At 43.8% G+C, this 15,998-nt stretch overlaps 8 non-coding genes across 8 annotated transcripts; all 8 read right to left on the bottom strand.

The window, feature by feature from the left end:
* Window positions 1–9,765: 9,765 nt before the first annotated feature.
* trnak-cuu (transfer RNA lysine (anticodon CUU)) lies at window positions 9,766–9,838 on the bottom strand. The gene has a single exon. It is a non-coding gene; the product is annotated as a tRNA-Lys (tRNA).
* A 624-nt stretch (window positions 9,839–10,462) lies between these two features.
* On the bottom strand, window positions 10,463–10,536 carry trnat-ugu (transfer RNA threonine (anticodon UGU)). The gene has a single exon. It is a non-coding gene; the product is annotated as a tRNA-Thr (tRNA).
* A 304-nt stretch (window positions 10,537–10,840) lies between these two features.
* On the bottom strand, window positions 10,841–10,981 carry LOC115354799 (U4 spliceosomal RNA). Its single transcript, XR_003927801.1, has one exon. It is a non-coding gene; the product is annotated as a U4 spliceosomal RNA (small nuclear RNA).
* A 1,379-nt stretch (window positions 10,982–12,360) lies between these two features.
* trnak-cuu (transfer RNA lysine (anticodon CUU)) lies at window positions 12,361–12,433 on the bottom strand. The gene has a single exon. It is a non-coding gene; the product is annotated as a tRNA-Lys (tRNA).
* A 624-nt stretch (window positions 12,434–13,057) lies between these two features.
* trnat-ugu (transfer RNA threonine (anticodon UGU)) lies at window positions 13,058–13,131 on the bottom strand. The gene has a single exon. It is a non-coding gene; the product is annotated as a tRNA-Thr (tRNA).
* Window positions 13,132–13,436: 305 nt separating this feature from the next.
* On the bottom strand, window positions 13,437–13,577 carry LOC115354814 (U4 spliceosomal RNA). The gene has a single exon (XR_003927816.1). It is a non-coding gene; the product is annotated as a U4 spliceosomal RNA (small nuclear RNA).
* Window positions 13,578–14,954: 1,377 nt separating this feature from the next.
* On the bottom strand, window positions 14,955–15,027 carry trnak-cuu (transfer RNA lysine (anticodon CUU)). The gene has a single exon. It is a non-coding gene; the product is annotated as a tRNA-Lys (tRNA).
* Window positions 15,028–15,651: 624 nt separating this feature from the next.
* Window positions 15,652–15,725, bottom strand: trnat-ugu (transfer RNA threonine (anticodon UGU)). The gene has a single exon. It is a non-coding gene; the product is annotated as a tRNA-Thr (tRNA).
* Between the last annotated feature and the right edge of the window lie 273 nt (window positions 15,726–15,998).

Below are 15,998 nucleotides of genomic sequence, written 5' to 3'. Positions count from 1 at the left end.
TACTCGTGCCGTCATGGTGGGGAAGTAATATTATAATCCCACTAATTTACGCATTGACACAGTCGGCGATTTTTTGCCACCATTCCTTGCGGCTTTTAGCAGCTGCAACTGTGTTGCTTTTTGCCTAGATTATTGATTTATATTCCTCGTATTTATTAATGATTATTGTCTACTCCTCGGTTGTGACGTATGCGTCTCGGATAGATTTTTCCATGTCTGCGATTGGTCGCCTGCAGCAAACTCCGCCCTTTTTATGTGAGCGCGCACAGATCTAGATTGGAAAGCCTGGGTTGAATTAGTGAGTTGATAGCCGGCTTTATGGTACCGAAAATCCTGAGTGCTAATGTCTCGTTGAGTGAAGCCAGATAAGTAAGAGAAAGCCTGACTATGTTAATCCAGCTTTATGGTACAGGCCTCAGGACTGCACTGCTGCTGTTTTGCTTTACGGTCAAAAAAGGATTTTATTGTGTTTTGTGACTTCTTTAACCTGTGTTTTGTCATTCGCCGTGCCATAGAGTCTGTGCCCAAAACCATTTACATAACGAAACAAGTTCTGTAAAGGCTCAGACTGCTGACAACTCATTCATTCATTCATTCATTGTTATTTATTCCGTTCATGAAAATGCACAGTAATGAAATTAGTACAAAAAAATTTACATCACATATTTCAGATTGATGCTTTTCATGATTAGAAAGGAGCAGAGAGAAGAATATAATTCTTATTTTTGTCTGCCCCTTACTTGAACACAAGAAATCCTAGATGGGCTGTCGTCTCCAGTTACCTACCCTTTGCTCATCATTGACTGCACCCTTGATTACAACAACTTGAAGCAAAATAACCCATTAAGTAAAAATGTACAATCTCAAAACAAATAAAAATGAACATCCAATTAAATTTCAGAAGCATATTTCCTAATTTGTCTGTCTTTATACATTTTTTTAAACTGCACAATATCTGTACAACCCTTTAAGTCATTCTGTTGAGAGTTCCAAAGTTTTACACTGGCAACAGAAACACACATTTGTTTTAAAGTGGTCCGAGTAACTTGATGCTTAAAATCAAATCTCCTTCTGTGATTTTCATCTTCTGAGGTAAACACAAAAAGATTTTCCATGTTCTCTGGCAATACTCTATTTTTGGCTTTAAACATAACTAATAATGTCTGCAGTTCTATTATCTCGTTAAGTTTCAATAATCCTGACTTGGCAAATAATCTATTGGTATGTTCTCTAAATTCAGCTTTGTGAATTGTTCTAACAGCTCTTTTCTGTACTAAAAATAATGGCATTATATTACTTGTATACGTGTTTCCCCATACTTCTACACAATAACTAAAATAAGGCAGTATAAGTGCGCAATACAGTATTCTCATTGTGTTACAATCCAAAACATACTTAGCTTTGTTCAAAATGGAAATATTCTTAGACACCTTTGTTTTAACATATGATATATGAGATTTCCATGTCAAATTTTCATCTGACGCCCAAAAACCTAAACTCAGATACCTTTGTCAATATTAACTCCATCAATGGATAATGTGACATCATCCTTTCTTTTAATAGCAAGAACCATAAACTTAGTTTTTTCAAATTTAATGATAACTTATTTTCATCAAACCAAGATTTAAGCTTAACCATTTCATTTTCAATGTTTTCTGATAAAGTTTTTAAATTATCTCCAGAGCAGAAGAAATTTGTGTCATCGGCAAACAAAACAAACTGCAATAATTTTGAGACTTCACAAATGTCATTAATATATAAAATAAAAAGTTTAGGCCCCAAAACCGAGCCTTGCGGGACCCCACATTCAATTTTCAGATATTCTGATGTATTACCAGCAAATTGGACATATTGTTGTCTGTTGTGTAGATAGCTCGTTAACCAGTTTAGAGCAACTCCTCTCACCCCATATGTATTCAGCTTAGAAATTAAAACTGAATGATGTATTGTATCGAATGCTTTCTTTAAATCAATGAATACCCCTATTGTAAATTTATTTAAGGATACAAGGATACAAGGAAGTGTATTTGTCATTATACAACAGGTTGAATAATGAAATTAAAGTGTGGTTCCCTCTTGATTGATTAATTGATTGATTGTGTAGAAAATAGAATTATTAAGCCTGGAGGAGTTCAGATGGTGCATTTAGTAGTCTCACAGCCTGAGGGAAGAAGCTGCTCTGTAGTCTGGTTGTACGGCAGCGAATACTTCTGTATCTTTTGCCTGACGGCAGCAGGGTGAACAGGCTGTGGCTGGGGTGGGTGTTGTCTTTTAGGATCCTTTTGGCTCTGCGCAGGCACCTCACCTCCCCGATATCACTGATGCTTGGTAGATGGGTGCCAATGATGTTTTGGGCAGTTTTAATCACTCGTTGCAGTCTTCCTGTCCTGGGCCGTGCACATCCCATGCCAGTCTTCTTTCTGTCAATTGCTGTTGTTATGTCCTCTATGATTTTCATTATTGCTAAACCTGTAGACCGGTTTGTCCGAAAACCATATTGGCTCTCACTCAATAAATTATTGTTTTCAATAAAGCTATCTAATTTCTGAACAAACAATTTTTCTAGCACTTTTGAAAATTGTGAAAGCAATGATACTGGTCTATAATTGTTAAAGCTGTGTTTATCTCCTGCTTTAAAAAGTGGAATGACCTTACAATCACTTTCCACAGTTGGTTCACCCACACAATTGGCTTCTTGTGCACACCATTTATGCACAAGGACATCACCCTGTACAAAATGCCCCTGAGCTGCCGTTACCCTATCCTCCTCAGGAGAAGCCAGCTCAAACAGGGCCGTCAAAGACAAACCAGCTTCTTGTTCTTGCACTAGCTCACTATGAGAAATGGACTCAAGGGGCACTGGTTTTGCAACAACTTGCACCTCCCCTATAACCAGCTGATCAGCCTCATCTCTTGCAGGACACATAGCACTGGTTATTGCGCAAGCAGGAAACAACTCCAATCCAGGATCAGACTCAACTGTCCTAACCTCTGGCTCTGAAGGCATAGACACAGGCACCTGGGTGATCACATTAGGTGGTGGAGCGTCTGTCCAAACTTTGTCTTCTGTCAGGCATTTGCCCAGCATTATGTTGACCCCATCAGCAGGCAATGCCAGCTGCATCCCAACTGCCACCTCTCCAGTGACCAAACCACAGACAAGCTCCATTTTTTTGCACTGGTACTGGAATGACACCAACCTCAAACACAGATTCCTCCTGCACTGCATCCTCAGTAGACAGGTTCCCCTCATTTATCAAGTCAAGTTTATAATGTTCAAGATCCAACCTCATCTGCTCATTTCTCTGCTTCATCACTTCCACTTCTAATAGTTTCTGCTCGATCATTTCCTCATGTTCCAATTGAGCATTAACAATTCCTTCTGCAGCTCAAATGTTAAGCTTGTAGGGGTCACTGCAGGAGAACACACATAAGGTTTACACACATCCAACAATTCCATGGAAAGAGTTTGAATGAAATCCTCCACCATAGAAGCCATTTTCAAAACACTTACTGACCAGTAGACAATACTCACCAATGCTGGTTCATACACAAACAAAAATGACAAAACAATGGAATTCAGTCCCCCAGCCTATCTCACCAAATACTAACTAACTCAACCCTAGTCTTCGAGCAGTTATACACTTATACACTCAAACTCAGTGGGGTGGGAAAGCAACTGGTTAGACTAGCGACCACCCAGAAGCCACTGAAGGTGTTCCAGAGCAGAATGCTCTACCCACGTTCACCACCACACTACAGTTGAGAACAACGGATTCCCCAACCAGAACCCGCTGTCTAAAGCCTAACAGGGGAAAAGAAATCCAAAACAAAACCATTTCATTTGAACCAGCAAACACTTTATACCAGGGAAAAAATAAGCTCTCTCCCCAGACAACCAAACCAAAATCTGTGTGAATCTCCTGTAAATGTTACATAGGAGAATATTTTCACCATCCAATGTGGCACCAAAAAACAGTTTCCCCAGTATTACTTACGGGAAAAATCCAAACAATTGCCACAACTAATCAAGACAAAACAAGTTAACAAATCTAAGAATAACAAGCCCCCACTTTGTCATGAACCAGCTCAGAGTTCAGACAAAAAATAGGGGAGACCACACAGATTCTTACAGGCTTAAATAGAATAAATTTAATTTAACAGGGTAAACCAAAACTAATCATGTCAACCCCAAATCATCAAACCAAAATATCCCACCACCAAGTAATGCCCCAACAACTTGACATGGCCCAACCTAGGCAGGGGGGAGGGGTCATCACACATGTATATATGTTTTCTCTCATTTTCTTTGTTTTTGGTGCTTTTGCATGCACTGCATGCATGCGTGAGTGTGTTGATGTGTGTGTGTGTGTGTGTGTGTGTGGGGGGGGGGGGGGGGGGGGGGGGGGGGGGTATTATTATTATGTGTATAAAGATGCATACCAAAAAAAAAAAAAGTGTATATATTCTATGTGTATGGACACGGATATGGATTATGTATATAGATAGATAGATAGATAGATAGATAGTACTTTATTAATCCCTTGGGAATTCCCTCGGGAAATTGGAGTTCCAATGGCAGCGCAGTATCGACAGTATAACAATAAACAGTAAGCACTGTTCAATATAAAAATAAAAATAATTGCAGTAATAAAGAACAGTAATATATTACTAAAAACTGGAATTAAAATATATTGCACACCATAAGACCATTGCACCCATTCAGCTCATTTGTTTTCTCAGGAATGCTCATCATCCCCTTCATCCCCTCTCCTCCCCCAGTCTGCTCTCTCCCTCCCAAGTGCAGAGTTATACAGTTTAATGGCACGAGGGACAAAGGAGTCCTTGAGTCTGTTGGTCTTGCTTCTGGGCAGAATCAGTCTACCACTGACCCGGCTTCTCTGTGCACTGATGACAGTATGCAGGGGATGGCTGGCATCATCCATGATAGCCAGTAGTTTGTTCAAGGATCTCCTCTCTGCAACTGTCACCAGGGAGTCCAGCTTCCTGCCGACCACAGAGCCGGCTCGCCTGATCAATTTGTCTAGCCTGTTGGAGTTTTTCTTTGACACATTTCCTCCCCAGCATATCACAGCATAAAAGAGGACACTGGCGGCCACAGACTGATAAAACATGCAAAGGAGTTTACTGCAGATGTTGAAAGACCGCAGCCTCCTCAGAAAGTACAGCTTACTCTGGACCCTCTTGTACAGGTGGTCTGTGTTGCATGACCAGTCCAGTTTATTGTCCAGCCACACCCCGAGGTACTTGTAGCTGCCTACAATCTCGACTTCGTCACTCTTGATCGACACTGGGCGACAAGCTCCTTAGTTTTTGAGGTTAGGGTCAGGCTCCTGTACTCATCCTCACTGTCACCCCCAATACATCCCACAATGGCCGTGTCATCGGCGAACTTCTGGATGTGACACAGCTCTGAGCTGTAACGGAAGTCTGATGTATATAGGGTGAAGAGAAGGGGGGCCAGCACCGTCCCCTGAGGTGCTCCCGTGCTGCTGACCACAGTGTCAGATGTGATGTCCCTCAGCCTGACATACTGTGGTCTAATGGTGAGATAGTCAGAGATCCAGGACACCAAACAGGGGTCCACCTGCATCCTCATCAGTTTGTCCTGCAGTATAAGGGGCTGGATGGTATTAAAAACACTCGAGAAATCCAGGAATAGGATCCTCGCTGAGCCACTTCCCTTATCCAGGTGGGAGTAGGTGCGATGTAGAAGATGGAGAATGGCGTCCTCCACACCAACAGCTGTCCGGTAGGCAAACTGTAGTGGGTCCTGGGCATGCTGCACTTGGGGCCTGAGGAGACTGAGGAAGAGCCGCTCCAGTGTCTTGGGCTGATCAAACCAGTTAAAAAAAGTTGTTAAACCTATTTTCCTCCTCCACTGTCCCCCTTGCTGTCGGTACGGGCTTTGTTTTATGGCCTGTGATGGTATTAACACCATCCCAGACCTCGCTCATGTGACCCCCACTCAGCTTCTGTTCCACCTTCCTCCTGTAGATGTCCTTTGCCTCTTTTAGGCATTGTTTCACCTCCCGCTGTGCTGATTTCATTGCCTCCCTGTTTTTGCTCCTGAAAGCTACCTTCTTCCTGTTAAGAACAGCTTTGACCTCTTGAGTCACCCAGGGTTTGTTGTTTGAGTAGCAGTGTACAGTCTTGGCAGGGGTGACAACATCCAAACAGAAATTTAAATAATCTGTCAGACAGTGTGTCTGCTCCTCTATGTCCCCACTGTGTGATTTCAACAGTACATCCCAATCTGTGGCCTCAAAGCAGTCTCTCAGGGCGTCCTCCACTTCAGGCGACGACTTCCTGATGGAGCGTGTTGTAATAGACTGTCTTTGCACTAGGGGAGTGTACTGTGGCTGTAGGCTGTAGGTTGTGATCAGACTTCCCAAGAGGAGGAAGGGGCGTGGCTCTGTATGCATCCCTCACGTATCCCTATATTGTGGCTGCGCATTAACTGAATAATTGTGAAAAGGGGTGGGAGCACATAAGTTATACTTCTTCTCACTCCTTTTCGAATATGCACTTTTTTATGTTTATCTTAAACTCTTTGCTGTTCTGTTATTTCATATTCAAAATAAATGATCAATCAGTAGTGACTTAATTTTAGTTTCAGCTATTCCCTCCTCTTATACAGACTGTGCTTTCTGGTGCTCTTCTTGAGACCTATTGAGATGCCCTGGCCTATGTGTTTTGGGTCTGTGTTTGGACTACAATCTAATTTAATTTTGATTGTGTTTTATTCTGTTTTTTCTTGCATATTTGTTATTAATGTATTCTGTTTGTATAACCTTTTAACTTATATTTGGACAAATGATCTCTCTAGTTTATGTCTGAACAGTGATAGAGCCAACCATTGTTTGATTGTAAAGTGGATAATACGAAAGGATTAAAAATTACACACATGTATGTCAGGAACCTTGTATAAAAAACTGATTTACTCAGAGTATGGGTTGCCTCTCACAAACCAGGTATCATTATGCTCTCTGAAACACACTTGTGTAGTAAAATTTCAGACTGGGAAGTCATGTAACCAAAGCACCAGAGGTGGTGGAGTGGCTATATATATTTAATCAAAATGGGCCTCTGAACTAGTAATACCTTGTGAAGAACAAAAATATTTTGAGTGTCTCTTGGTTAAAGTAATTCTGCATGCCAATAAATATATCAAAAAAGAAATGTGTACAGACCCCCAGCTGCACCTGCTGAATCATCTAGTTGCCTGAATATTACTATCAACTCTATTGACTGTAGTAATGAAATGATAATTTTAGGCAGTTTTAACAAAAAATGGCTAGATAGGTCTTCTTGTAAAGATAAAACTGTTTTCTCTAATCTGAATTTAACACAACTAATTACTGAACCCACTAGAGATATCCCCACCTTGCAGTCACTGCTCAACTGGATACTTGTCTCACATCCAGATAGAATCTCAAAAACTGTTAGTTTGTCAGATTGTTTCAATGACCATTCGGTGGTTTATTGTGTGTGGAAGATAAAGCTTCACCAAAATCAATTAAAATTATACAGCCCAAAAAAAAATAGACCCTGAAATGTTTATTAATGAACTATCTGGTATTGGGATAGACTTCATTTAATACCTGATGCTCACCATGCCTGGGATTTCTTTCAATCAGAATTCCTCAAGGTGGTTAACAAACATTCTCCTTGGAAATGTCTAAAAGTAAAGCGAGACATCTATCCTGGATTAATTCTGAACTCATATCTCTGTTGAGGCAGAGGGATAAAGCATGGGCTCAAGTTAAGAATGCCAAATCTAATTTCTATAAAGACTGTCTCAGCAACAATTTTAAAAATCCTAAACAATTCTGGTCTAAAATCAAAGACATTCTTAACAAATGAGATGAATGTTCTCCCAATGAATTCAGAGTTGCTGATATAATATTGAGTGATCCTGTTCTCCCAATCAATTCAGAGTTGCTGATATAATACTGAGTGATCCTGTCCTTATTGCATATGCCTTCAATCAGCACTTTTCCTCACTCGGTACTGACTTAATTACCAAAAGGGTGCATATGACCTCTGACTCCAATTTAGTTTGTCAAAGTACTTTTAATTTTGACACAATAACTCCCACTGATGTTTGTAAGGCCATCTGTGATCTTAAGGAGAGCAGTGGTCCTGGATTTGAAGGCAGCGAAACTAGGTTCACTGAATTAGCATCTCGTACTGATATGTATTGCTGCTGATTTGTTTAACATCTCACTCTGTGAAATACCAGTGCACTGGAAATGGTAGTGCCCTCCTTCACAAGGGAGCTGACACATTGGATCCCGATTATTGTAGAACCATTTCAATCATCTGTTCCAATGCCAAAATATTTGAAAAAATATTTATAATCAATTACCTCAGTACCTAATTGAAAAAAATAATGCTCTCAATATCAATTTGATTTTAGACCCAGTTTCTCCAACACCACTGCTCTTTAAAAATGATGTTTTTTTCTGCATCTTGATTGTGGTAATCTCACTGGAACAACATTTATTGATCTCACAAAAATCTTTGATCTTGTTGATCATTATCTATATCTAGACAAACTTTATGCTGTTGATCTTTCACGGCATGCTTTATTATGGTTCAACTCTTATCTAAGCAGTGTATGGTTTTCAAAGGGTGTAAATCAGATCTGCTGACCCAGCAGCTGCAGTTTGCATTGCATATGGAGACCTCATGCATTCTAAACGACCACCCTGTTACGAACGCACCGCTAGGGATCCCGCTGGATTTCTGGCAAGACACGCCCACCAGCTCCCTGACTTGCCATAAAATAGGTTGGCCAATTGCTCAAACAGGCTTTGACGTAAACCCTCATCCAACCGTAACCTCAACAAAGTGGGCGTGTCCAAGAGACCCCTCACCCAACCATAACACTAAACTTGACCGCGTGGGCGGACGGTGGCCAAAGTGCTGGCGGCTTTTAACAGTAAAGGCCGGATTATGGTTCTGCGGACGCTCGACGCAACGCGCACGCAGTTGCCACGCAGATGGTGTGCGCCCAACATACCTCTGCGTTAAACGCTAAGCAATCCTCCGCCACAACGCTATGGGGCGCTTTTTTTTTTTTTTTTTTTTTTTTCCCTGCAGACCCTGTGGCGTATGGTCGCCGCTCCTCCCGTTGTTGTGCCGGCAGCGGCACTTTTAAAAGGAGCAGCAGGAGATCCAGATCCGGCATGATCCAAACTTTCCAAACAATTTGAAATCAACCGACGAGTCGAGATGCCATCACAACAGCAGTTCTTTTAAAAATGACGCTGCCGGCACAACAACAGGACGTGACTCCGGAGGGGCGAAATGCCGGAAATGATGTAGTTGGGCGGACCAGTCATAGCTCTTGTTGTCAGTGGGGGGCCTGCGTTGGGGGCCACGTGGGGTCCTCGTAGTTTCAATTTTTCGGAGGTGCGCGGCAAGGCTCTGCGGCGGTCGCACAACCCCCGTACGCTCCGCTTACGCAGAAGCATAATCCGGCCTTAACGCCTTAGGTGCATGGTAACCCAATGCTAATTGGTCATTTTCTAAACAGACATGAACTGGACCAGTATGGTGAGGTTACAAACAGTAATCTTTGGTCTGTGCTACAATCCTAAAGATTCAGGCAGACATCATATCCTTCCACCATCTCCCTTATGGTGACAGAAGTTGCTGTGCGCCTTCTACACGTGCAGGTGAAGTCGCAACGACAACCCCAGAAACCATTTGTGAAGCATCAGCAGCGTGGCCTCACGCCCGATGTGGGGCTCGAACCCACGACCCTGAGATTAAGAGTCTCATGCTCTACCGACTGAGCTAACCAGGCTTCTCCAGCGCTGGCGCTTCTCTCAGGCCTGGCGAAAATCGAATATGACTTATACTGTTGATTTGCACTCAAGTAAAGGTTTCCATGTTGGAAACGAGCCTGTATTGGAACATTTGATACGAGCATTTCACATCAAACACACAAGACAGGCGCTTTCACCACAGAAGTAACCCTAACCCTAACCACAGAAGTTCTAACACCCGGCATTTCACAGTGCTATGGAGGAGGGAAGGAGCCTTTTACAGCAAATGTTGAAACTGGCAACGAAAACGCATTGCTGCTTCTCACTAGCGGATCCATTTTCAAAAGACTTCATTTGGCAGGTCAGTGAAGCAGAAGTAAATATCTGACAGCTCAAAAGCCATGGTTACATCTTCAGGTAAGTGCCAGGGTTTGAACCAGAGGTTTCCTTTTTTATAGGCAAGGCGCATTGACCAGGGAAGCCACAGGAAGCACAGTTTCTTGGTTTAGCAACAGATGACAACATCACAGTTTTCATATGAAAAAACACAGATTTTTCCTACTTCTCATTAGCATTTTGATTTTGTGAAGACTTCATAAGGCTACTCAAAGAAGCAGCTGTGAAAGCTTGCGAATTTTCCTCAAGCCCAAACTCATTTGTTAAGGTACTGCTGGGATTTGAACCCAGGGTCTCCTGTTTACAAGACAGGCGCTTTGACCGGCTAAGCCACAGCACCCGGGTCCTCCTTGGTGCTGGAAACAACTGGCGAGAGCGGGAACCTGGCGCATTATTATTATTGGCGTTCTTTTTCTCTTCTTTTTTTTTTTTTTTTTTTTGTCATAACACGTTAGGCACACAGTTGCCCAAAGGTAATTGGTCATTTTCTAAACACACTTCGTAACTGCGCTGCCATGCAAGAGAAAAATGATACAGAGATTGGTAGATACAAGCTACGGTATGTCTGTTCAAACCTACAAGTGGGAGTTGCAGCGCAACTTGAGGTTGGACTAGCATGCTGTTTTTGTTAACACTTCAGTTAGCCTCCTTGGAGACTATCAAAAATTGCCAAGGCTGGCTATATCTCAAGCCATCCTGGCGGGGTATTGGGTAAAGTTTTCAACCAGCAATAATCACGTCTCAGTAGACCTTCATAGACTATGATATTGCCTCTGCGCAAGAACGGTGCTCAGCGGGTGCAAATCTGATCAGGGCTTTTGGGAAAGCCACATCATACACGGTGTCTTTCTGTAGCCTTCCTGTGTGGACTTTGTGTTCCTGTATGACATTTTCGCATACACACATGATCAACAAATATGATGGCTTGTAAAACAACTTCCAAATTAAATCAGTGAGTCAAATGTAGTTGAAAATAATAAAGTGGATCTTTACAATGAAGGCAGAAAAAAACAAACAAACAAAAAAAAAAACTAGCCGAAAAGGATTCTGGGTATTGCGTTGCCTGGGAAATCACAACACATACACCCGCAATTTGCATTTCACAAGGAAACCTCATGCATTCCAAAGGACCACCCTGTTACGAACGCACCGCTAGGGATCCCGCTGGATTTCTGGCAAGACACGCCCACCAGCTCCCTGACTTGCCATAAAATAGGTTGGCCAATTGCTCAAACAGGCTTTGACGTAAACCCTCATCCAACCGTAACCTCAACAAAGTGGGCGTGTCCAAGAGACCCCTCACCCAACCATAACACTAAACTTGACCGCGTGGGCGGACGGTGGCCAAAGTGCTGGCGGCTTTTAACAGTAAAGGCCGGATTATGGTTCTGCGGACGCTCGACGCAACGCGCACGCAGTTGCCACGCAGATGGTGTGCGCCCAACATACCTCTGCGTTAAACGCTAAGCAATCCTCCGCCACAACGCTATGGGGCGCTTTTTTTTTTTTTTTTTTTTTTTCCCTGCAGACCCTGTGGCGTATGGTCGCCGCTCCTCCCGTTGTTGTGCCGGCAGCGGCACTTTTAAAAGGAGCAGCAGGAGATCCAGATCCGGCATGATCCAAACTTTCCAAACAATTTGAAATCAACCGACGAGTCGAGATGCCATCACAACAGCAGTTCTTTTAAAAATGACGCTGCCGGCACAACAACAGGACGTGACTCCGGAGGGGCGAAATGCCGGAAATGATGTAGTTGGGCGGACCAGTCATAGCTCTTGTTGTCAGTGGGGGGCCTGCGTTGGGGGCCACGTGGGGTCCTCGTAGTTTCAATTTTTCGGAGGTGCGCGGCAAGGCTCTGCGGCGGTCGCACAACCCCCGTACGCTCCGCTTACGCAGAAGCATAATCCGGCCTTAACGCCTTAGGTGCATGGTAACCCAATGCTAATTGGTCATTTTCTAAACAGACATGAACTGGACCAGTATGGTGAGGTTACAAACAGTAATCTTTGGTCTGTGCTACAATCCTAAAGATTCAGGCAGACATCATATCCTTCCACCATCTCCCTTATGGTGACAGAAGTTGCTGTGCGCCTTCTACACGTGCAGGTGAAGTCGCAACGACAACCCCAGAAACCATTTGTGAAGCATCAGCAGCGTGGCCTCACGCCCGATGTGGGGCTCGAACCCACGACCCTGAGATTAAGAGTCTCATGCTCTACCGACTGAGCTAACCAGGCTTCTCCAGCGCTGGCGCTTCTCTCAGGCCTGGCGAAAATCGAATATGACTTATACTGTTGATTTGCACTCAAGTAAAGGTTTCCATGTTGGAAACGAGCCTGTATTGGAACATTTGATACGAGCATTTCACATCAAACACACAAGACAGGCGCTTTCACCACAGAAGTAACCCTAACCCTAACCACAGAAGTTCTAACACCCGGCATTTCACAGTGCTATGGAGGAGGGAAGGAGCCTTTTACAGCAAATGTTGAAACTGGCAACGAAAACGCATTGCTGCTTCTCACTAGCGGATCCATTTTCAAAAGACTTCATTTGGCAGGTCAGTGAAGCAGAAGTAAATATCTGACAGCTCAAAAGCCATGGTTACATCTTCAGGTAAGTGCCAGGGTTTGAACCAGAGGTTTCCTTTTTTATAGGCAAGGCGCATTGACCAGGGAAGCCACAGGAAGCACAGTTTCTTGGTTTAGCAACAGATGACAACATCACAGTTTTCATATGAAAAAACACAGATTTTTCCTACTTCTCATTAGCATTTTGATTTTGTGAAGACTTCATAAGGCTACTCAAAGAAGCAGCTGTGAAAGCTTGCGAATTTTCCTCAAGCCCAAACTCATTTGTTAAGGTACTGCTGGGATTTGAACCCAGGGTCTCCTGTTTACAAGACAGGCGCTTTGACCGGCTAAGCCACAGCACCCGGGTCCTCCTTGGTGCTGGAAACAACTGGCGAGAGCGGGAACCTGGCGCATTATTATTATTGGCGTTCTCTTTCTCTTCTTTTTTTTTTTTTTTTTTTTTGTCATAACACGTTAGGCACACAGTTGCCCAAAGGTAATTGGTCATTTTCTAAACACACTTCGTAACTGCGCTGCCATGCAAGAGAAAAATGATACAGAGATTGGTAGATACAAGCTACGGTATGTCTGTTCAAACCTACAAGTGGGAGTTGCAGCGCAACTTGAGGTTGGACTAGCATGCTGTTTTTGTTAACACTTCAGTTAGCCTCCTTGGAGACTATCAAAAATTGCCAAGGCTGGCTATATCTCAAGCCATCCTGGCGGGGTATTGGGTAAAGTTTTCAACCAGCAATAATCACGTCTCAGTAGACCTTCATAGACTATGATATTGCCTCTGCGCAAGAACGGTGCTCAGCGGGTGCAAATCTGATCAGGGCTTTTGGGAAAGCCACATCATACACGGTGTCTTTCTGTAGCCTTCCTGCGTGGACTTTGTGTTCCTGTATGACATTTTCGCATACACACATGATCAACAAATATGATGGCTTGTAAAACAACTTCCAAATTAAATCAGTGAGTCAAATGTAGTTGAAAATAATAAAGTGGATCTTTACAATGAAGGCAGAAAAAAACAAACAAACAAAAAAAAAAACTAGCCGAAAAGGATTCTGGGTATTGCGTTGCCTGGGAAATCACAACACATACACCCGCAATTTGCATTTCACAAGGAAACCTCATGCATTCCAAAGGACCACCCTGTTACGAACGCACCGCTAGGGATCCCGCTGGATTTCTGGCAAGACACGCCCACCAGCTCCCTGACTTGCCATAAAATAGGTTGGCCAATTGCTCAAACAGGCTTTGACGTAAACCCTCATCCAACCGTAACCTCAACAAAGTGGGCGTGTCCAAGAGACCCCTCACCCAACCATAACACTAAACTTGACCGCGTGGGCGGACGGTGGCCAAAGTGCTGGCGGCTTTTAACAGTAAAGGCCGGATTATGGTTCTGCGGACGCTCGACGCAACGCGCACGCAGTTGCCACGCAGATGGTGTGCGCCCAACATACCTCTGCGTTAAACGCTAAGCAATCCTCCGCCACAACGCTATGGGGCGTTTTTTTTTTTTTTTTTTTTTTCCCTGCAGACCCTGTGGCGTATGGTCGCCGCTCCTCCCGTTGTTGTGCCGGCAGCGGCACTTTTAAAAGGAGCAGCAGGAGATCCAGATCCGGCATGATCCAAACTTTCCAAACAATTTGAAATCAACCGACGAGTCGAGATGCCATCACAACAGCAGTTCTTTTAAAAATGACGCTGCCGGCACAACAACAGGACGTGACTCCGGAGGGGCGAAATGCCGGAAATGATGTAGTTGGGCGGACCAGTCATAGCTCTTGTTGTCAGTGGGGGGCCTGCGTTGGGGGCCACGTGGGGTCCTCGTAGTTTCAATTTTTCGGAGGTGCGCGGCAAGGCTCTGCGGCGGTCGCACAACCCCCGTACGCTCCGCTTACGCAGAAGCATAATCCGGCCTTAACGCCTTAGGTGCATGGTAACCCAATGCTAATTGGTCATTTTCTAAACAGACATGAACTGGACCAGTATGGTGAGGTTACAAACAGTAATCTTTGGTCTGTGCTACAATCCTAAAGATTCAGGCAGACATCATATCCTTCCACCATCTCCCTTATGGTGACAGAAGTTGCTGTGCGCCTTCTACACGTGCAGGTAAAGTCGCAACGACAACCCCAGAAACCATTTGTGAAGCATCAGCAGCGTGGCCTCACGCCCGATGTGGGGCTCGAACCCACGACCCTGAGATTAAGAGTCTCATGCTCTACCGACTGAGCTAACCAGGCTTCTCCAGCGCTGGCGCTTCTCTCAGGCCTGGCGAAAATCGAATATGACTTATACTGTTGATTTGCACTCAAGTAAAGGTTTCCATGTTGGAAACGAGCCTGTATTGGAACATTTGATACGAGCATTTCACATCAAACACACAAGACAGGCGCTTTCACCACAGAAGTAACCCTAACCCTAACCACAGAAGTTCTAACACCCGGCATTTCACAGTGCTATGGAGGAGGGAAGGAGCCTTTTACAGCAAATGTTGAAACTGGCAACGAAAACGCATTGCTGCTTCTCACTAGCGGATCCATTTTCAAAAGACTTCATTTGGCAGGTCAGTGAAGCAGAAGTAAATATCTGACAGCTCAAAAGCCATGGTTACATCTTCAGGTAAGTGCCAGGGTTTGAACCAGAGGTTTCCTTTTTTATAGGCAAGGCGCATTGACCAGGGAAGCCACAGGAAGCACAGTTTCTTGGTTTAGCAACAGATGACAACATCACAGTTTTCATATGAAAAAACACAGATTTTTCCTACTTCTCATTAGCATTTTGATTTTGTGAAGACTTCATAAGGCTACTCAAAGAAGCAGCTGTGAAAGCTTGCGAATTTTCCTCAAGCCCAAACTCATTTGTTAAGGTACTGCTGGGATTTGAACCCAGGGTCTCCTGTTTACAAGACAGGCGCTTTGACCGGCTAAGCCACAGCACCCGGGTCCTCCTTGGTGCTGGAAACAACTGGCGAGAGCGGGAACCTGGCGCATTATTATTATTGGCGTTCTTTTTCTCTTCTTTTTTTTTTTTTTTTTTTTGTCATAACACGTTAGGCACACAGTTGCCCAAAGGTAATTGGTCATTTTCTAAACACACTTCGTAACTGCGCTGCCATGCAAGAGAAAAATGGTACAGAGATTGGTAGATACAAGCTACGGTATGTCTGTTCAAACCTACAAGTGGGAGTTGCAGCGCAACTTGAGGTTGGACT

Source organism: Myripristis murdjan, chromosome 22 (assembly GCF_902150065.1).
Source record: "Myripristis murdjan chromosome 22, fMyrMur1.1, whole genome shotgun sequence".
NCBI classification, from domain to species: Eukaryota; Metazoa; Chordata; class Actinopteri; order Holocentriformes; family Holocentridae; genus Myripristis; species Myripristis murdjan.
This window is presented reverse-complemented; position numbering and strand designations above follow the sequence as displayed.